Genomic DNA, 17,449 nt, shown 5'->3' on the forward strand with positions numbered 1-17,449 from the left:
TTGTCCCAGCAAGTTGCCCTTACCCCCCTCCCCCGACTCCTCGGTTTGCCTTTGTCTGCCCACTCCCCTCCTCGTCTGAGAGCGCAGTGCATGGGGCTCAGCTGCGGCTGAACCGCGACGCGTCCTTTTGTTTGAACGGAAATATGTTTAAAAGTTCAGATTTTGTTCAAGTGAGAAAATAGTTTTAGATTGCTCACTTGCAGCCTTGGCTGTTTTACCTTCGTGAATTGGTCCTACCTCAAGCAGTCTCTCACATCCAAAGCCTGTAACTTTAATTCATTATTTGATCGGTTATATCAAGTAAACTAAATTAAAATGGTGAAGCGTTTGGAATTTGGGTGGGTGGTGGCTGTTTTGTTGTTGTTTCAAATATTAAACCCAAACTATTCTCTCCCCTTTGTCTCTCAGAGGCATGAGGCACTAATGGGCCTTAATGACTCTAATCAGCCTTAACCTGCTCTACACCCCCAGCCTTTGTGCTCAGGAGTTTGTTAGCTTGACCCCTCAGCGAAGCTCAGTCCTTTTTTCCTCAAAGATGCCTTCCGCAAAGATTTGTTATAGCTCATTTCCTCTCCCGGTTTTGGACCTGTCTGTTGTTGCTCCTGGCTGGATTGGCCTTCAGATCTGTTTTTTCAGTATCCCTTGTCTGGAAATATTGATGGACCCAGATACCAGCAGCCGGCTCTGTCCAATCTAGTCAGAACCTGTGGGGCACAGCCTGTGTGGGGGTCACATTGCCCATAGCTAACCTTCCCTGGAGGAGCAGCTTCACTTCTTTGGTCTCTGACATCAGAAGTTTAAAAGTCTATACCGAATTCATCCTGAACAGATGTTCTCATCATATTTTTAGCCAGTTTTTAAAACTAATTGGTCTTCTGCATTTTCATTCTCCAAATATCTTTCCAGTTAACATAATTGATATTACTCCTTTCACCGTAGAAGCTCACTGTCTGATCAAAAGTGGAACACTTCACTAGCAGTACAACATAACATAATGAAGCTGATTTCTCTGAAGAAACCTGTCTCGGTATGTAGAGTCTATTTTCCAATGACTAGCACTTAAAGACAGCAAAAATGAAAATATGTGTTCGTTAAAAACACCCAAAACCCTCTTCTTTCACCTGGACCACATAGAAGAAAATAAGGCTCCTTATTGTTATGCGATGTGCTAGATAAGAATGAGTGCAGAGTAGGTGTAAAATGCCGTGTCTGATTCAGTTGCAGTTTGCATTCACTTTACATATATTTTGCACTAGTAAAGAAAGACGTATAAACTAAAAGCCAAGACTGAATAAGCAAGTGTATCTAAACAAATTTAGTTGAAGCTTAGAGAAAACTTCATCTATGATTCTTAGAAGTCTTTTAAAAAAGTTTAAATCCCTGTTCTCTGATCTTTTATGCACTCCACTTGAAAGACAGATTGATTTGCATTATGAAGACTGTATGAAAGCAATATTGAAGTTTCTCCTCTTATCTGAAAGAAGAGAATTCTTAGTCTCTTTTCCTATGTGCATTATAAAGAACACAGCCCAACAAGAAATGAATCCATTCCCCCATCTTACAGAATCTCTTACTATTTCACTCTGCACAGAGTTCGGCAAGAGTCAGGGAACAGACCTATTTTTGACAAGTAAACACTAACTAGGTCAATGGGAAAGAGTGACTTTGTCCTCTGAAGCAGCTCCTTCCCCCCGCCCCCAGATTTACCTTGTGTTAATCTCAAAGGACTCGTTATCTTCTCACAGACAACCAGACAGCAACAGTGGAATTTACAAGGAGTGTTTAAAATCCATTCCATTACAAATATTTGCTGCTCTTTCTAGATACTGCTTTATGAAGTGTTTTAGCAGTATTTATTGGAACTGTCTTATTTATAAATATTTGTAATTATATATTAAATCTGTTAAGTGGGTTTTTTTATCATTTTTACGTTTTTTAGTAACTGGCCACAAGGGCTAGGAAGTACTATGGACTTTCTCTAAGACTTCTTAGCTGTCCTTGCTATGTCAAAAGTTGCATTCCCTGATAGCTATTTTAATGGCTGTCATCTTGTTACCTACTACAGCTGTTCTATTATATATTCGAGGGGCATTTAAGATTTGCATTACTTTAAAGCTAACTAATGTAAAGCATCGAAATACAAATATCCTGAAAAGTCATAAGAAACATTGAAGAAATCAATAGAAATACAAGCAGGGTCTTTTTTGGTCTTGTTTCTTTCTTTTTTTTTTTTTTTTTTTTTTTTTTTAATGAATGATCAGAACTGCTTTATTTTTATGACATTTTTTTTTTCCCAAGATATTCTCAATGTGATTACAGTGATCATTTCAAAACATCTCTCTTCTTTCCAGAGGTTAGGCTATGACAGAGGAGATGTGGTTATGACTTCACTCTACTAATCAAAGTTACTCAGATATTTTGTTTTGCCAAATACATTTTGGAATGAGGCAGAATGAAGATAAGAGGCATTTAATAGAAAGATGGGATGAAGCTTTTTATATATAATGAGACTTTCTTCCCACAACTGAGTGCAAAGTCTGTTAATTTTGTTGTGCTCCACCACCACTGTGGTGGTTAGAAGTCCTGAAGTGTCATTTGAAAGCAGGAAAAATGCCATGGTTAATCCCAAGGCACAAGGCAGAAAAAAATTTGAGATCACTGTCACTGTAGTTTTTCTTGTACTCAGGCAAACTATGGAAATTTTGTGACACCTGGATTGTGTTTCCAGTTACAAAAGGGTATTATAAAATTTAACATGTTGCATTATTGTTAGATACTATGTATTTGCTTTTAAAAAATAACATATCTTTTTATCCTTACTATAAAAAATTGCCTGTCATTCCATGTAGGGTGTTACTTTGTGAATAACAATCAGGATCTGGCTACAGATCAGAACTGATTGTCAGTTCCCCTCCTAAATCTGAGATGACATTCATTAAAAAACAACCTAAAACCCCCCGATCTTCCAAAATCCACAGTGCTTTTGTGACAAATGAGTACCACTGATTCCTGAAAAGTAGGTTGTCCTCTCACCATGCTATTCCTAGCCTGTTGTGACTATATTTGCTTGTTGTGCTCCTGTGTAATGCTCACAAAACCTGAGTCCAGGAATGTGACACCTGACACTGGCAGCAACACAAAGGTGTAGTTCAGTTGCTTTTCTGCAAGCAGACTAAGCTTTTATGCATATACTATGTGTAGTAAATGCCTGTTATTCAAAAGAAAAAGCAAATAATGCAACTGCGTTTTATTTCCTGACTTAAGCTTTCACCCTGTTTTATCTATCCCAACTCAGTGTGCCTTGCCATCTAAAGTTTTCAGACTCTTAACTTTTACAAGTCTAACACAGACATCCTTTCTACTCTACTCTGCAGCCCTGTCAGCCCAGGTCTTCCAGACTTTATATCCTAGCTTTTCAAGCTGTGACAGTCTGAGCTCTTTAGCCCTTTTTTATTGTAGATGTACAGGCCTTGGCAGCTAAATCTCCCACACATTTTGAGATCACAGGCACAGAAATAAGCTTCAACTCTCACAGTATGCAAACAAAGAATGAAAAGACTTCTTGAAAGTGATTTACAGAGGGAGAAAAAAGAAACCAAACCACCAGGAGAAGGAGACCATAGTAGTTGGCAGAAATGCTATGCTATGCTGGATTAGGTCCCAACAGAAGTCAATAAACTATTTCTCTATCTTCCTGTGTGTAGTCCTCCCTGTGTAGCCGAGAGGAGGAGGGCTGGAAGGCCCATTTCCCAGATCTCACACAGAAATATTAAGTAGGAAACTGCTAGTGTGGAGTAGCCAAAGAAGTAATTGAAGGGGACCAGTCCTGAATCTGGCATCTCAGTTCAGGAAGTCCCAGGTGGAGGGCAGCAATTCTTAACTGACTTTCCAGAAGGCAAGGAGTGTGTGAGTTGCAGCAGAATTGAGTGATGATGCTAGGAACTGTACAAGTCAGCAGAAGTGAAGAGCTGTGCTGGAGATGTATCTGACTTCTCCCAAACACCTGCACCCCAGGTGAGACAGACAAAAACAGGAGTAAACTGGTTTAGTCCCTGAGTGAATCCTAATAACTTAAAGTGTGCACCAAGAGAGAACATTTGAGTAGAGACTATTTAGTGCATTGTAAGCGTACATATATATCAAATAATTCCCTTGTAGAAAAAATGTTGTGCATATTGTTTTTAAATGCAGTTATTTACATGTCTGTTTTAGAAAGTTATGAATGTTTAATATATATTAACCTGTGTACCAACAGTGAGCAAGGATCCATGAGTTGGGCTGAGCAGGAATGTTCCCATGGACTTAGAAAGAGAGGTCATGTCTTCAGGTGTTTTTCCTCCAAAGTGATATTTTCATTCCATTTCTAATTAATGCTAGGTAAAAGAAAGATCCAACTGCAGTACAGCATCCACTTACTAAAGCACATCAGCCCTGTTATGACACTTAGCAATCTATTTCTTAATGCTGTTTCACCAGTTGATTTTGATCACTCTGCTGAAAATTCAGGTGACATTACAAATGAAAGAGGTATTGTGGAATTATAAAAGCTCAGCACTTTTGGTATCATTTGTATCAACATAGTTTATATAGTTTTCTTCCATGGGATCAATTGATTGTGAATCTATTAAAACCTTTGTGAACTGTTGTTAGTTTTAGAAGAGTTTAGCTAAAAGGGGCAGTCAACATATGGGCTGATTCAAGGCACACATTTTTCTGGAATATTTTCATAGAACTAACATAGCAATTTGTAACAGTTGTTATGGTACTGAAAAACTAATTAGATTATTGAAGTATTTATGGCTTTTCTTAATTTTATGCAATTTAGAATATACTTACAAATGTATGGGCACCATTTAAAACCAACCTAAATAACAGAATAGTTGAATGTGTTAATGATATAAGCTCTTAAATGAGTAGAAACTATTTGCAAACTACATCCATTGTTAATGACATAATGATGAATATATCCAAGCTGTAATAACAACTAAATTGCTGTATCTTTTTCTTTTCTCATGAAGTTTGTTCTAACATCAAAGGAGCAAAATTTATCCCAAGATGTCTGCACCTCTAAGTTAAGACAGTTAATCAAAACCCCATGCAGACCAGAAAACACAGATGTTTTCACAAAACCTAACATTTATTTATAAACAAAATGACGTAGCTCAGAATACTACTGGCCCAGTTATTTTATCTATATTAGTTTGACCATTTTTCTTGTATTTGTTAGGGATGCTATATGAAAACACAGAATGATTCTATAGCATGAAACAAAACCATTTTTTTTGTGTGTGTGTGGGAAGTGGTTGGTAAGCCCTCCAGGCCAACGATTAATCAATCTTATATTTTAGATTTCATATTTCTTTGTTTAGTAGCGACTTTGATGGATACCATATATTTTTACAATCCTCTCCACAGAATGAGCGATTGTTCATCAGGACACATTTTAGAAAATTCTAAAGCAGTCATCCAAAAATCTCAAATGAGAACATGTATGATTTGACTATCAAAAGTAAAATAGTAAAGTAAATCATTTGATTGAAGGAAAAAATTCTACATCTGTAAGGTACACCTGGAATGTAAAAGTGGTTTTATTTACTTCATAGCCTAGTAGATGTTTATTGATTTGTGTGTACTCTGGGTTATTTTTAATTATAATATGCTTATACACAAAAGTGGTTATTACCCTCTTTTTATTTTGAATGATAGAAACCTGTTATGGAAATGAGCCCAGTAGAAAAATATTTATTTTAAAAGCATAAATCAATTTTCTTGCAGATACCTAATAATTTTTTTTTTGAAAGAAGGGGTTGTTTTTAGCCAGTGACTGTCTTGTATTTTTTTTTCCTTTAACAAAAAGCCATTTAACAATCTGAAATAAATTTCCTTACTTCAAAACTAGGGTCTTAAATTTAGTACTTAACTGCCTAAAGCAGAGTTATGTTGAGATCTTAAAACAGAAAACCAAAAGCTTTACCTTACAGCTATCATTTAGCCTTGGAACATACAGGCTACCTAGATAATGCCCAGCTTCAGTTTTAAGTTCTCTATTCTTGTGCCTGCGCATATTTCCAGACTTCCAGAGTCTAGTTTAGTTTGGAGCTGATTCAGACATAGAATTCCTCTGGGTACAGAAACCTCAGCATTCCTTCATCAAAATTTCTTGAAAGAGTAGAGCTTGGAGAAAACTGTTGCTGAGCACATAGCTAGTGGTCCTTATGTATAAACTCTTAAGTCAACGGTAAGAGTCCGTGAGCAATGATCTAGCTGTCAGTATTTTATGTTAACATCTTCACAGCGAGCTCATTTCATTAAATTTTAGTACCTACACAGGAAATAATGCACAATAATGAGAGTATGAAGACTATGTTCTCAAAATTTCAGTGAAATACTCCAGCTTTACAAGGGGGAACAATTTTTGCATCCTGCCTAGTTTTCAATGCTTTTCTACTATGTAACTTTTCAGCAGGAAAGCTTCCTGAGTCTCATCGTGACATAATGTGCTGATTGCATTTGTGTTCTTGGTAGCCTGGTGCAGGTTCTTGATATCATTTTAAGAATTGAAGAATATAAAACCTTCTGGTATCAGTTACCCATTTGTTGTTTTCTTTATACTGAATATTCAGATATGTGGAATATTAAGTATGATATGGTTACAGACTGGTGGTGAAGCAATTTTTAATATGGAGCTTTATAAAAAATAGGGATTTATTAGAATTCCCCTTAATGAACAGCTATAGTTTCCTTCTATTTAGAGAAATACTTTTTAAAGCATTTTCTTGTAAGATCTTAAAGGCACATCTTTTGTGGAAATGTTCTAAATAAAATCTGAAAGAAGCAAGATCTTAAACTTACCAAATGCCTTAAATTAAAAACAAACACACTGAACTGTATTTAGTTTAGAAAGAGATAATAAAAATTCTACTGCTGATAAAAGCAGTGAAAATGCAAATAATTTTTATTGGTGATTTTTTTTGGTCCTAAACTTAATAGAAGCAACACTGTTATTTTCATAAATTCAACAGAAATGAAGCCTCTAGCATTTGGTTTTGAAAAATAAAGTTCAATTGGCCTAAAATAAATCTGAATTCATTTGAAGAACATTTTGCTGATCATGATTAAGAAGTCTAAAGACAACTATTAAGAAACATTAGGTAGGGAATTTAAATGGTATATAACCTCACTGATCACAGTGCTCTGCTTGGGTTTCTTTCCATCACTAAATATCATTGTTTTCCTTATAGAACTTTTTGACATATGAAAGTTTTTCCCCAGAGTTAAATTGGTAAATAAACATACACCCATATAAACAGTTGTATGAAATTCCCTTGTCTGATGGATCATGTTGAAGGGTAAAACTGTAAGTTGGAAGGGACCCATAAGGATCATCAAGTCCAACTCCTGGCTCCACACAGGGCCAGCCGAGTCAGAGCATGAGACTGAGTGCATTGTCCAGATGCTTCTTGAACTCAGTCAAGCTTAGTGCTGTGACTGCTTCCCTGAGGAGTCTGTTCTAGTGTTTGATGACCCACTCAGTAAAGAACCTCTTCCTAACATCCGCCCTTAAACCTTCCCTGTTGCAGCTTCCTACCATTGCCTTGAGTTCTATCACTGGTTACCAAAGAGAAGAGACTGGTGCCTATTCCTTTGCTCCCCCTTTTAAGGAAGCCATAGACAGTTAAAAAGGAAAAACTTTTTTCTCTCAGATTTGTAACTGTACCTTAAATGAACCATTGCATCACTTTTTTTTTTCCATGAGGAAGCCCAGACACACACATGTTAGTTCTTTGTTCATGTGTCCAAACAAAGCCAAGTTTTGAGCTTACACAGCTCTTTTAAAGGACTTTTTCCAGATTCAAGTACAAGATGTTAGAGCTTATAAAGCTCTGATCAATATCTTGTTCTACTCTCTTGGGGTCCTTAATTTTTCTTCCTTTACTGCAACAAGAATGATAAATGTCAGTAGTGGATGACACTGAAACTGCAGCACTCTACTTGATCCATCTTCCCACTCACTGATATTCAAGCTTCAGAGGTTTCAAAGTTGTGTTCTTCAACAGGTTCTGTCTTGGTTTTTTTATAAACAACTTTTTCCACTTTAATTATTCAGAGAAAAGATGTTAAAGTACTGATAGTGGTGTTTATTTGGGGCATAAGAATATGGCAGAATATGCAATATTCTCAATTTTAATTAAAATGTAGAGTAATGTTAGATTAAAAGCTAAAATATCTTAAAAATTGCTTTAAAGAAAGAATTACTTATAGTACTCATTCAATTTAGTCCCACACGAGAATAGGTTTCCAAGACAAATATATTTTCCGATAAGATGTGGAGCAAAATCTGTAAATGTTCCAGTTCTCTCATCACCAATTGGTTTGTGTAAAATTAAATTGCAATAATTTTTATTTCTAAGTGTCTTTACATTGTAGTTTTATTGACCTTTATTTCTGTTTTCACAAGAAAACAGGTAGCTTTTTTATACATAAACTTTCAAGCTCCAGATCGCATATATGCGGAGGCATCTTTAGAGATGTGACCAAAAAAGACCCCAAACCAAGTAGTATTGATTTGCAGTGTGTGTACAGTTGATCAATTCTAGAGATTTCAACTGAGATGTTTGTTGTAGGAACAGGCCTATTTGTATTGAAGAACATTCCTTTTAATTGTGAGTGTAATATATTGCAAGTGTGGCATAGTAGTAATAAAATTGGTCTATAATGCATTACTTTTAAAACAGTAGAAGAAAGTAACTATTATTGAACTGTTCCATAATGCATGCTCAGTGAAAAATCCATGCGAAAATCAAGTCTATGGTGTCATTATTTTTAACTCTGAGAAGAGATTTGGAAGTCTAGTCACATGCAACTGCAGTTTTCATCCCTTGTAGTGTTCTTGTATATTCTAATGCAACTAATAGAAGCTCAAGAAATCAAGGCTGACAAGAAATTAGCTGCAGTTTTCTTGGTATGCCTTGGTTATGGTTTATATATACTGTTAAGCTATATGATTTTTAGTAGGTGATTAAAGACACAGTTATGTAATTTTGTGTATAAGAACGTTATGAAATAGCACTAATGTAAATACCTGAATGTAACAGTAGTTGTTTTTGCTGCTTTTGGCTGCTGTTGTTTTTTTCTTTTTCTTTCTTTATTTCCATTCAAGAAATGTGTAGTGGTTTCACTGTTAGTTTTCTTAGATATTGTGGAGCTTCAGGAAAGAAAACCTGTGACTGTTTGTTTAATGGAGAGAAAGAATGGGAGAGAGAAAGAAACAGAAATAGAGAGATTCTGAAAGTCTTAGTACAAATTACTGTGACAGAAGTATCTTGTTTCTCATCCTGAGAATGTAATCACAAGATCTTGAGGAAAATCAATGAACAAAATGATGGAAGAAATTGTCAGTAGAGAGAGTTCTTGTGCGTACGCAACAAAACAGAAAAAGTTGGCTGAAAGTGACTGCCTGAGCAGGTGGAAGAAACATCAATACTCCCTGTTTCTTCCCAGAACAGAGAAAGGTTCTACATTACCACCAAGCCAACCTGAATTCTGCATGAGCAACTTTTGTTTGAACTATTTTTTCAGCTTTTTTTTCCTTGCTTGCCTGCCTTAATTTCTACCTAAAACAATTCAATCTCTCCCTCTTTTAAACTATCAAAAGTAAGGTTTAAATCTTCCCTTTTCATGCTGAGTCTAGCAGGCAAATGGCAGTCAGCATGCAACTTACTCTGAAAGAAATGGTGAAGTGATTTAACTTTAGCTTTGCTCCCCAATACATTGTTTATATTGGTCTAGTTTTTATGTGAGGCATGGTAATTTTGTTTGTCTGATAAAAGGCTTGAGTTATTGAGTATAATTAGGAGAATATAAAACTGCTAACCAGAATAAAGATTCTGTATTAGCCAGTGCTTTGACCAGTTTTACATAAAGCAGTCTGAATTAATACATTGGGCATGTACAGTAGTGAGATGCTAAATTTATTACAGGTGTAGATGTAATTTATTACCCCTTATGTCTATGATCAAGAAAATTATTTACTGTAATTGCAAAAAAAGAAAAATCTGATTTTTAAAACAGCATTATTTATGATGGTTTAACCATGGGTGAATGCAGGTGCCGACAGAAGCCACTATCACTCCTCTCCTCAGCTGGACAGGGGAGAGAAGACATAACGAAAGTCTCATGGATTGCAATAAGGACAAGTAGGGATCCTTTGACCAACTATCATCATGGGCAAAGCAGATTCAATTTAGAAGAAAAAAAAAAATTTATTAGCAAAAAAGATCAGAGAAGGGTAATGAGAAATAAAACCAAATGTTAAAACACCTTCCTTCTGCCTCCTTTCATCCTGGGTTTAACTTCACTCATATTCTCTACCTCCTCCCTCTGAGTGGTACAGGGGGACTAGGAATGGGTGTTGTGGTCAGTTCAGGGAGGACTCCTTACCCTCTTTCCTTGATCCAGTGTAGAGTTCCCCACATGGGACACAGTCCTCTGAAGTTCTCCAGAGTAAGTCCTTCCCATCGGTTACACTTCATTATGCACCACTGCAGCATTGGGGCCCAGAGCCGGTAAAGCTACTCACTCTTTTACCTTTTATTTTTATGTTTAGGAACAGCATTTCTTTTCCCATGGAGTAAAACTGTGATGAGTGAGTGTCACAATGACACTTCAAATCTGTATCTGTGAAATATGCAAACAAATAGACATTTGTCCACATCTTTGTGAACCACCACAGTAATGTTCTACTTATTATAGCGAAATAACAAGCTAGTTATTCGTCATCAGCATGGAAACTTCACTTATTTTCACTAAGAATGCTCTATAATTTGATTAGGACCCTTTTTTATCACTTAAGACATATCTCAAGGTATATTTGTCTCAAGTCAGCTGTCTCTTATAAGTCACACATTATTGTGATCATTGGGGTAGCAGAAAGTGGAATCATCGGGAGTGAGGACACAGTAAAAACAGTCTGGTAAATCTATCTGATATGTTTAGCTTAACTTCAGCTTGGATAACATAAACCTGTGAAATAGGAATGAGAAATGAATAGCAACAAAATTGTTTTCAATTCCTGAAACCTGTTAGCAGGATGCAAGCTAAGAATTAGGAAAGAAAACGTTTTCATTCTAAAATGGTTAGCTATATCCAGTGTGCTCTTGCAGTCTCTACATATATATAAAATAATTTTGAACTTGCCTGAACTTTTTCATATATCATTATTTTATGCTATATTTTGAAAAAGTGAATAAACAGTGGCTACTATGATTCATTATTTATGTACATATTCCTTTAGTGTTATGGTACACATACACTCAGTGCAGTATGTTGTAAATTCAAAAACAGTAACAGAGTAATAATCAATAATTTTACAAAAAAGCAAAACACATCTTGTAAAAACACTAGTTGATTTTAATATGACCTAACTGCTGGAAGGATGATGTTGTGGAAACCTTTTATATTTATAAGATATTTATGTTACAGAACAGTCCTGACTTGATATGGAAATAAGAGGCTCTGTTCGTGTTACTGCGAACAGGAGCCTACAAAAGAGATTGTCAGAAATCATAAAGCAGAGCTCTCAAAGCAGATTTCTTTCTTCAGAAATCACATACTTCAAATTAGTAAAAAACAAAAAAACACCTGATGAAATTGACTTATGTTACTTGTATCAGAACTTCAAGGCCTTCACCTATTAAGTGAAAGATTAACAACTAGAAAATACTTTCTAGAAAACACTGGTTATTTCAGCATGACTCAGGTTTCTTTCTTAATTTCTTAAGTCATTGACATGAGTGGAAATAGTCTAATGAAAAAAAGTTTCAGTGCAAAGAGCTATCTCTGAGCCCCAAATATTCCATTCAAAATATCTTAACTGTCATTTTCAGAGTGGAAGGCAGAATTCATGTAACAATTTTTTTTCTTTCAAATAAGCTAGTCACAGAAGTAAGTATGCTGGTTGTCCTGATAGGCTGGTTTGGGAACAATGAGAATGAAGAAGGGTATTCCGGGCAGAGAACACTAAGAATAACCCTAATTACCCACTTTGAGACTTGTGAGGCTTGGAAATTCACACTAATACTTCATCCCCAAAGCTTGAACAGATTCCGGAGAAACTCAAGGAGTTGGGTTCTGCTCAGTGTAAGATTTTATTACAGCAGGTTATTAATATATGAGCCCAACTATTATTCAATACTACCACTAATAAATTGAGTAATACAACTTAAAGACACTTTTAAAGAATAAATCCATTTTAAAAGTATACTTTGCAAACTTTGACATTTTTCTTAGAGTACTAAAGTCCAGGCTACTTTAAAATTCCACTTCAATAAAAGTGGAATTTTTCTTTAAAAGTCAGTAAAAGAAAGAATTCACACTTACAAATACTTAGAGAACTTTTGGCCACAAAGACAAAACCAGTATATCTGTGAAGTTCAGAACAACACAATGTTACATGTATCTGCTGTTCACGAGCTGAAACTGTTAACAACCTCATGATGATACTTAACTAGTGAGAACAGCAGCACGTTTAAAATCTAGGCAAGTCCTCAATAAAAGCTTCCAATGAAGTTGGGATAGAGGGTGATAACTTTCTGACATGTAGATGAAACTTTGCTGTCAACCTCCTAACACTCCTCTGCTGTTCAGTTTTGCTCCGCTTGCATCTCTAGTGGTCTGTTTCACCCAACTTTGCCAAGGCTGTATGGACAGTGAGTAGCTACCTTAAGCACTTCTGTTAGAGCTGTGGCTCCTGTGTCTCTGCCCGAGTCTGACCTTCAGCTCCTTCCTCTGGCTGTTGAGCTTGGACTCACTATTCCTCCATGCAGAGCTGGCTACTCCCCATCTGTCAATACTACATGGACTGCATTAACTTTTATAAGCTTATGAAAGTACCAGTCATGCAATTAACTGTTGTATTTGCATATGAAAGACAAAGAGAAGGCTCATTTTTCCTCTGTGTGTATGAATTAAATATTTTAGGCCTCACTAAGTTTAGAACAACTTTCAAAGATGTGTTTCTCAAAAGCTCTCCACAGAGGGATATAAAGAAAAGATTGTAATTTAAGAAGTAATTGTTTATTAAATGTGTTCTGTTCTACGCTGTCTTTGATTTGTTCCCTTGCTTTAATAATCAAATAATCACTGTTGATTGTTCGAAGTTTTTAATTTTTATTGTGTGTGTGGGTGGGTGGCTGGCTTTGATACCTTTAAGTGTGGTAGCCTATGAAGCATAGAAATTAGCCTTCTGTGAGGAGGGAGAATTTTTAGGAAGAGAAAAGAATTCTCAAAGCTGCCTCAAATTTTCTACTGCTCAAGAGGAGCAGTAGAGTTTTGCTGAGACTGCAGGACCTGTCATAGACAAATAGTTCCCCTTGCCTGTCACTTCAGTCCTAGTAGTGAGAGAGACCTTTAGTAATATCCATATTCATTAAAAAAAAATGATGACAAGTTTTAATGTGAATGACCTGACCACAGTCTTATAACTATTGCAGCTTAATTCATTCTCGATTACTATTTACTCTGTATCAATAGCCAGTTATCTCTTACCCTTATTGCAATCTTCATGTTTCTCTTTTGAGGGCTCACAGATGCTGAAATTTGAAATATCTGAACAGATGAACTGTAAACAGAATCATTAAGCAGAAGAACTCATATAAACTGATGTCATGTATACACTATGGCAGATTTTCTCCTTTACTGCTCCTCTGCTTCATGGCAAAGCTGTGATTTTTAAACCAAAAAATAAGGAGCAATACGTTCAGTTCAAGTAAACAACTTCACATGCAAGAATAACTGCATCAGTATGTTATGATCTGGTCCATTTCTAACTATAGCAAATTACTTTGGCATATCATGTTAGATTTTGTATTGTTGCTTTACAGACATTTTTTAAAAAAGGTAGAACCACATTTTTTTAAATTCCTTGACTATCAACAGGAATTCTCCTTAGTTGTGGGCTTTTGTTTTTATCTGAAAAGCTTGTCTTACAGATTTCCTTAAGTTTAAAAAAAAAAAAAGGAAAACAAACCACCAGTGACATATACAAAATACTATACACAGGTGCAGCCAAGTCAGATATTTATAACTGGCACACCTCAAGTTCATTGCTGAAGTCATCTCCAGCTAGAATCTAGGTCTCTATATATATTTAATGAACATTTTACCCAGTAATAAAAAATTTATTCTCTTTGAAGTTCTTGTGGAAATAGTGTTAAGAGGTAGTCTTTGCCTGCAAAATGGCACTGCTTTACCATTAAGAGAGCTATCCTAAACAACACTATTTACGGAATATATACAAGTTCAAGACATTTAAAGGTCTCTGAGGTTTTGGTGAATATTCAAAAATGGTGAAAGAAGCAGATGGTTATGCTACTAAATATGGTGTGTAACAGTGTGACCTGATGACAGAAAGAAATAAAAATAGACATATAAACACACACTCTGTAGGTTTAAAGCTCCTTTCCCTGTAGAAAAAAAGTTTTTTAAAGTGGTCTGGGAGGTAGAGAAGTCCAATAACCTTTTTTTTGTTTTGTTTTGTTTTGTTTTTTTAAATATGGAGAAAAAAAATGAAAAGGCATGATGATATGAAAGCAAAACTTACAAGAATGTTCAAGTAGTGTTAGAATGAGGACAGATATCCTCAGAGGAAGCTATGTAGTGTACCTATACTGATCAAAGTCATTTCAACATCTGTGGTAGCACACTTCATGTTCCTCAGTAATCAACACTGTGGAGGCAGATTAAAGATTGTGACATTACAGAAATGCTAAAGAATTTTTTTATTTGTCCAGTCCTTTTTAAAGTAAAAAATAAGAGGGGTTTTTTTTGATAATCAGGAGATGGAGATGCACAAACAGCTCAGAAAATATATTGAAGTATTTAAACAAGGTAACTTGTAAAAGAGAAAAATAACAGAATATCAAAAGTAGAAAAAATAAAATTAACTGTGTTACTAGGGTGGCTTTTCAGATGTATATCTTTGCCCAGTAGTTTTTAAAATGTATTCTGCTCTGTAAATCCTCCACTTTTCAATTGCGTGGCACTGCTTCTGACTGAGCAGCAGGACAAGAGGTCCTTGTTCTCAGTTCTTACACAGAGCAATGGCTTTTCTGTGGCATGCTGCAGATAACCTCCTATATTGGCACAGTGGCCAAGAAGATTCATGTTCTTGCAGCTGATGCTTATGGATCTGAATGGAGTCATGTGTAAACTGACTCGTAATCTTTAAGAGAGATTTCTGAAACTGGAAAATATATAGCATGTACAGTGCTATATTTATGTTTTACTTTTTGTATGATACAACAGCAGTGTAACAATTATAGTATGGGTAAATACAGACATGGTATGATAGAAGGGACCTTGGAAGTGGAGAAACTGATGTGACATAGAGGAGCACAGGCCTGACATTGGAGACCCCACGGCCATGAACAGCTCACCCATGGTCAGTTAAGGAAATGCAGACCTAGAGCTGAATGAAGATGGCATTATGGATAGGAAAGAGAACAAGGAAATAGCATCTGACTATATAAAAGGCATTATATGAAGCAAGTATAGATTCAACATGGATTTGCAGACCAACAAAGAAATGAAAATTTAAGAACATGTTAGCAGACATACAATATTGACCCCAAGTGAACCCTGGAGGGAGGAAGAAGAAACCATAACTAAACATCATGTTCCTCTCAGGAAAGGACTCTAAATGCTGATGACTTTCTCATAATCAGAATGAAGCCATTACACTGAGAACATGACATCTCAAGGGAAAGAGAAGCAGAGCTCCTAGAAAAAGGATAAAAATTAAGTGTGTTTAACAATTTTTACTCTTTTAGTTGTTGTCCTTTTTATATTGAATAATAATTGGAACTTGTCTAATGCTGATTAGAGCCACTAAGATTTCAGTTCTACTAACAATAGATTCTTGCTTATATATACATATATACATATATATGCTCATATATATATATATCTTCTTTGTAAAGAAGATTGAGTTTAATACTGGATAGGGATAGGAAACCAGATTGATCTTTAGTTGAAGTTTCTGGAAACTATCGTAGATGAGTGTCTGTTGGTTTTGACAGAAGCCTCATAACAAATATTTGTCATGGAATAAAAACAAATGATGGTCTAAATACCACTTAAAGATGAGAAACAGATGAAAATATTTTTAAATAAAAAATGAACCTGTAGAAGAAGAAACAGAGAAAGAAATACCAATTTCTTAGGAGTTCTATTATTATCATCACATTTTTGATTTTACAGTAATTGTCTGTCAGCACTAGGAGGTTGTTTTTGTTTGTTGTGTTGGGTATTTTTCCAAAATTTTACAAATAGAATGAACTTCAATGAGTTAGGAGAAACACTCAAAGTTCTATCATTTAAATGCTAAAAATAAAAAGTAGTAGTTTGACAATAAATGCAGATTAATGGTTCTTATAGCAAAGAAAAGGAAGAAAGCATATTAACTTAAGAAAAAAAATAGTGCATACTGACCAGAAAAATTTTTTGTGAGATGTTGTACCAAAATCCCTACTGCTTCATACCTTATGTTCAGACATAACTGAAGAAATAAATATGAACTTGGATTAGAATTGACTATAAATAAAACATTTTATTATCATTCCTTCATAACACTGATTAGGCATTGCACACACTACCGTACCATAGACAAGGATTAGCGTCTTACTCCTTGGTTTGCTCCATTGAACCTAATCACTCCAGGATCCTACAAACTCTGAGGTTATGTCATCTCATATCTATTGTACATATCAAGTCTCCTGCTACATACAGTTTGCTGCTTTGTAGAGCTAATGCTCCAGATCTTGATCCTACAAGGAAATGTAAGGAGTGAGCTTGCAGCTCGGTTCATATTGACGTTGTAAGAATTGTAACTGAATCTTCTGAAGTCTAGGATATCATCATGCTGCATTGTTACATGAGACATGCAACAACTAGAATGGGTAGAAGGCAGTATTTACATCATGTGCAAGTCTTGTAGAAGGCAAATGTAATTTTGAATGATTATTGAATATTTATCTATGATGATGACTAGCTGGATTTATCTGGCTTGGTATCGCAACTAAGCAATATGTTTTTTGGTTTGGGGTTTTTTTTCCTTTTAAACTGCTCAGTAACTTCACATAGGCAGTTTTTGGATTCTGTTTCCTACCATAAAACTCAGTAAGATAACATCACTGACAATACTGAGAGTTCTTGATGTATCTATGCAGCTTTATGCCATGTAACTTTCTGTAAACATGTATTAGTTATGTCGAGCTGTTACTTAGTGCAAAATAAAACCTGCAGCTCACGTATAAGATCAGTTATATTCCTAACCCATGCGACTTCACTTGCATATGCTACTTTCCCTACACAAGATTTTTCTGGAGTGTGGTGTTACCTTCTAGATCAAAGAGCTGCTTTGTTTGCCATCATGCTTAAAATCAAGGGAGAG

Source organism: Gallinula chloropus (assembly GCF_964237585.1).
Source record: "Gallinula chloropus genome assembly, chromosome: 7".
NCBI classification, from domain to species: Eukaryota; Metazoa; Chordata; class Aves; order Gruiformes; family Rallidae; genus Gallinula; species Gallinula chloropus.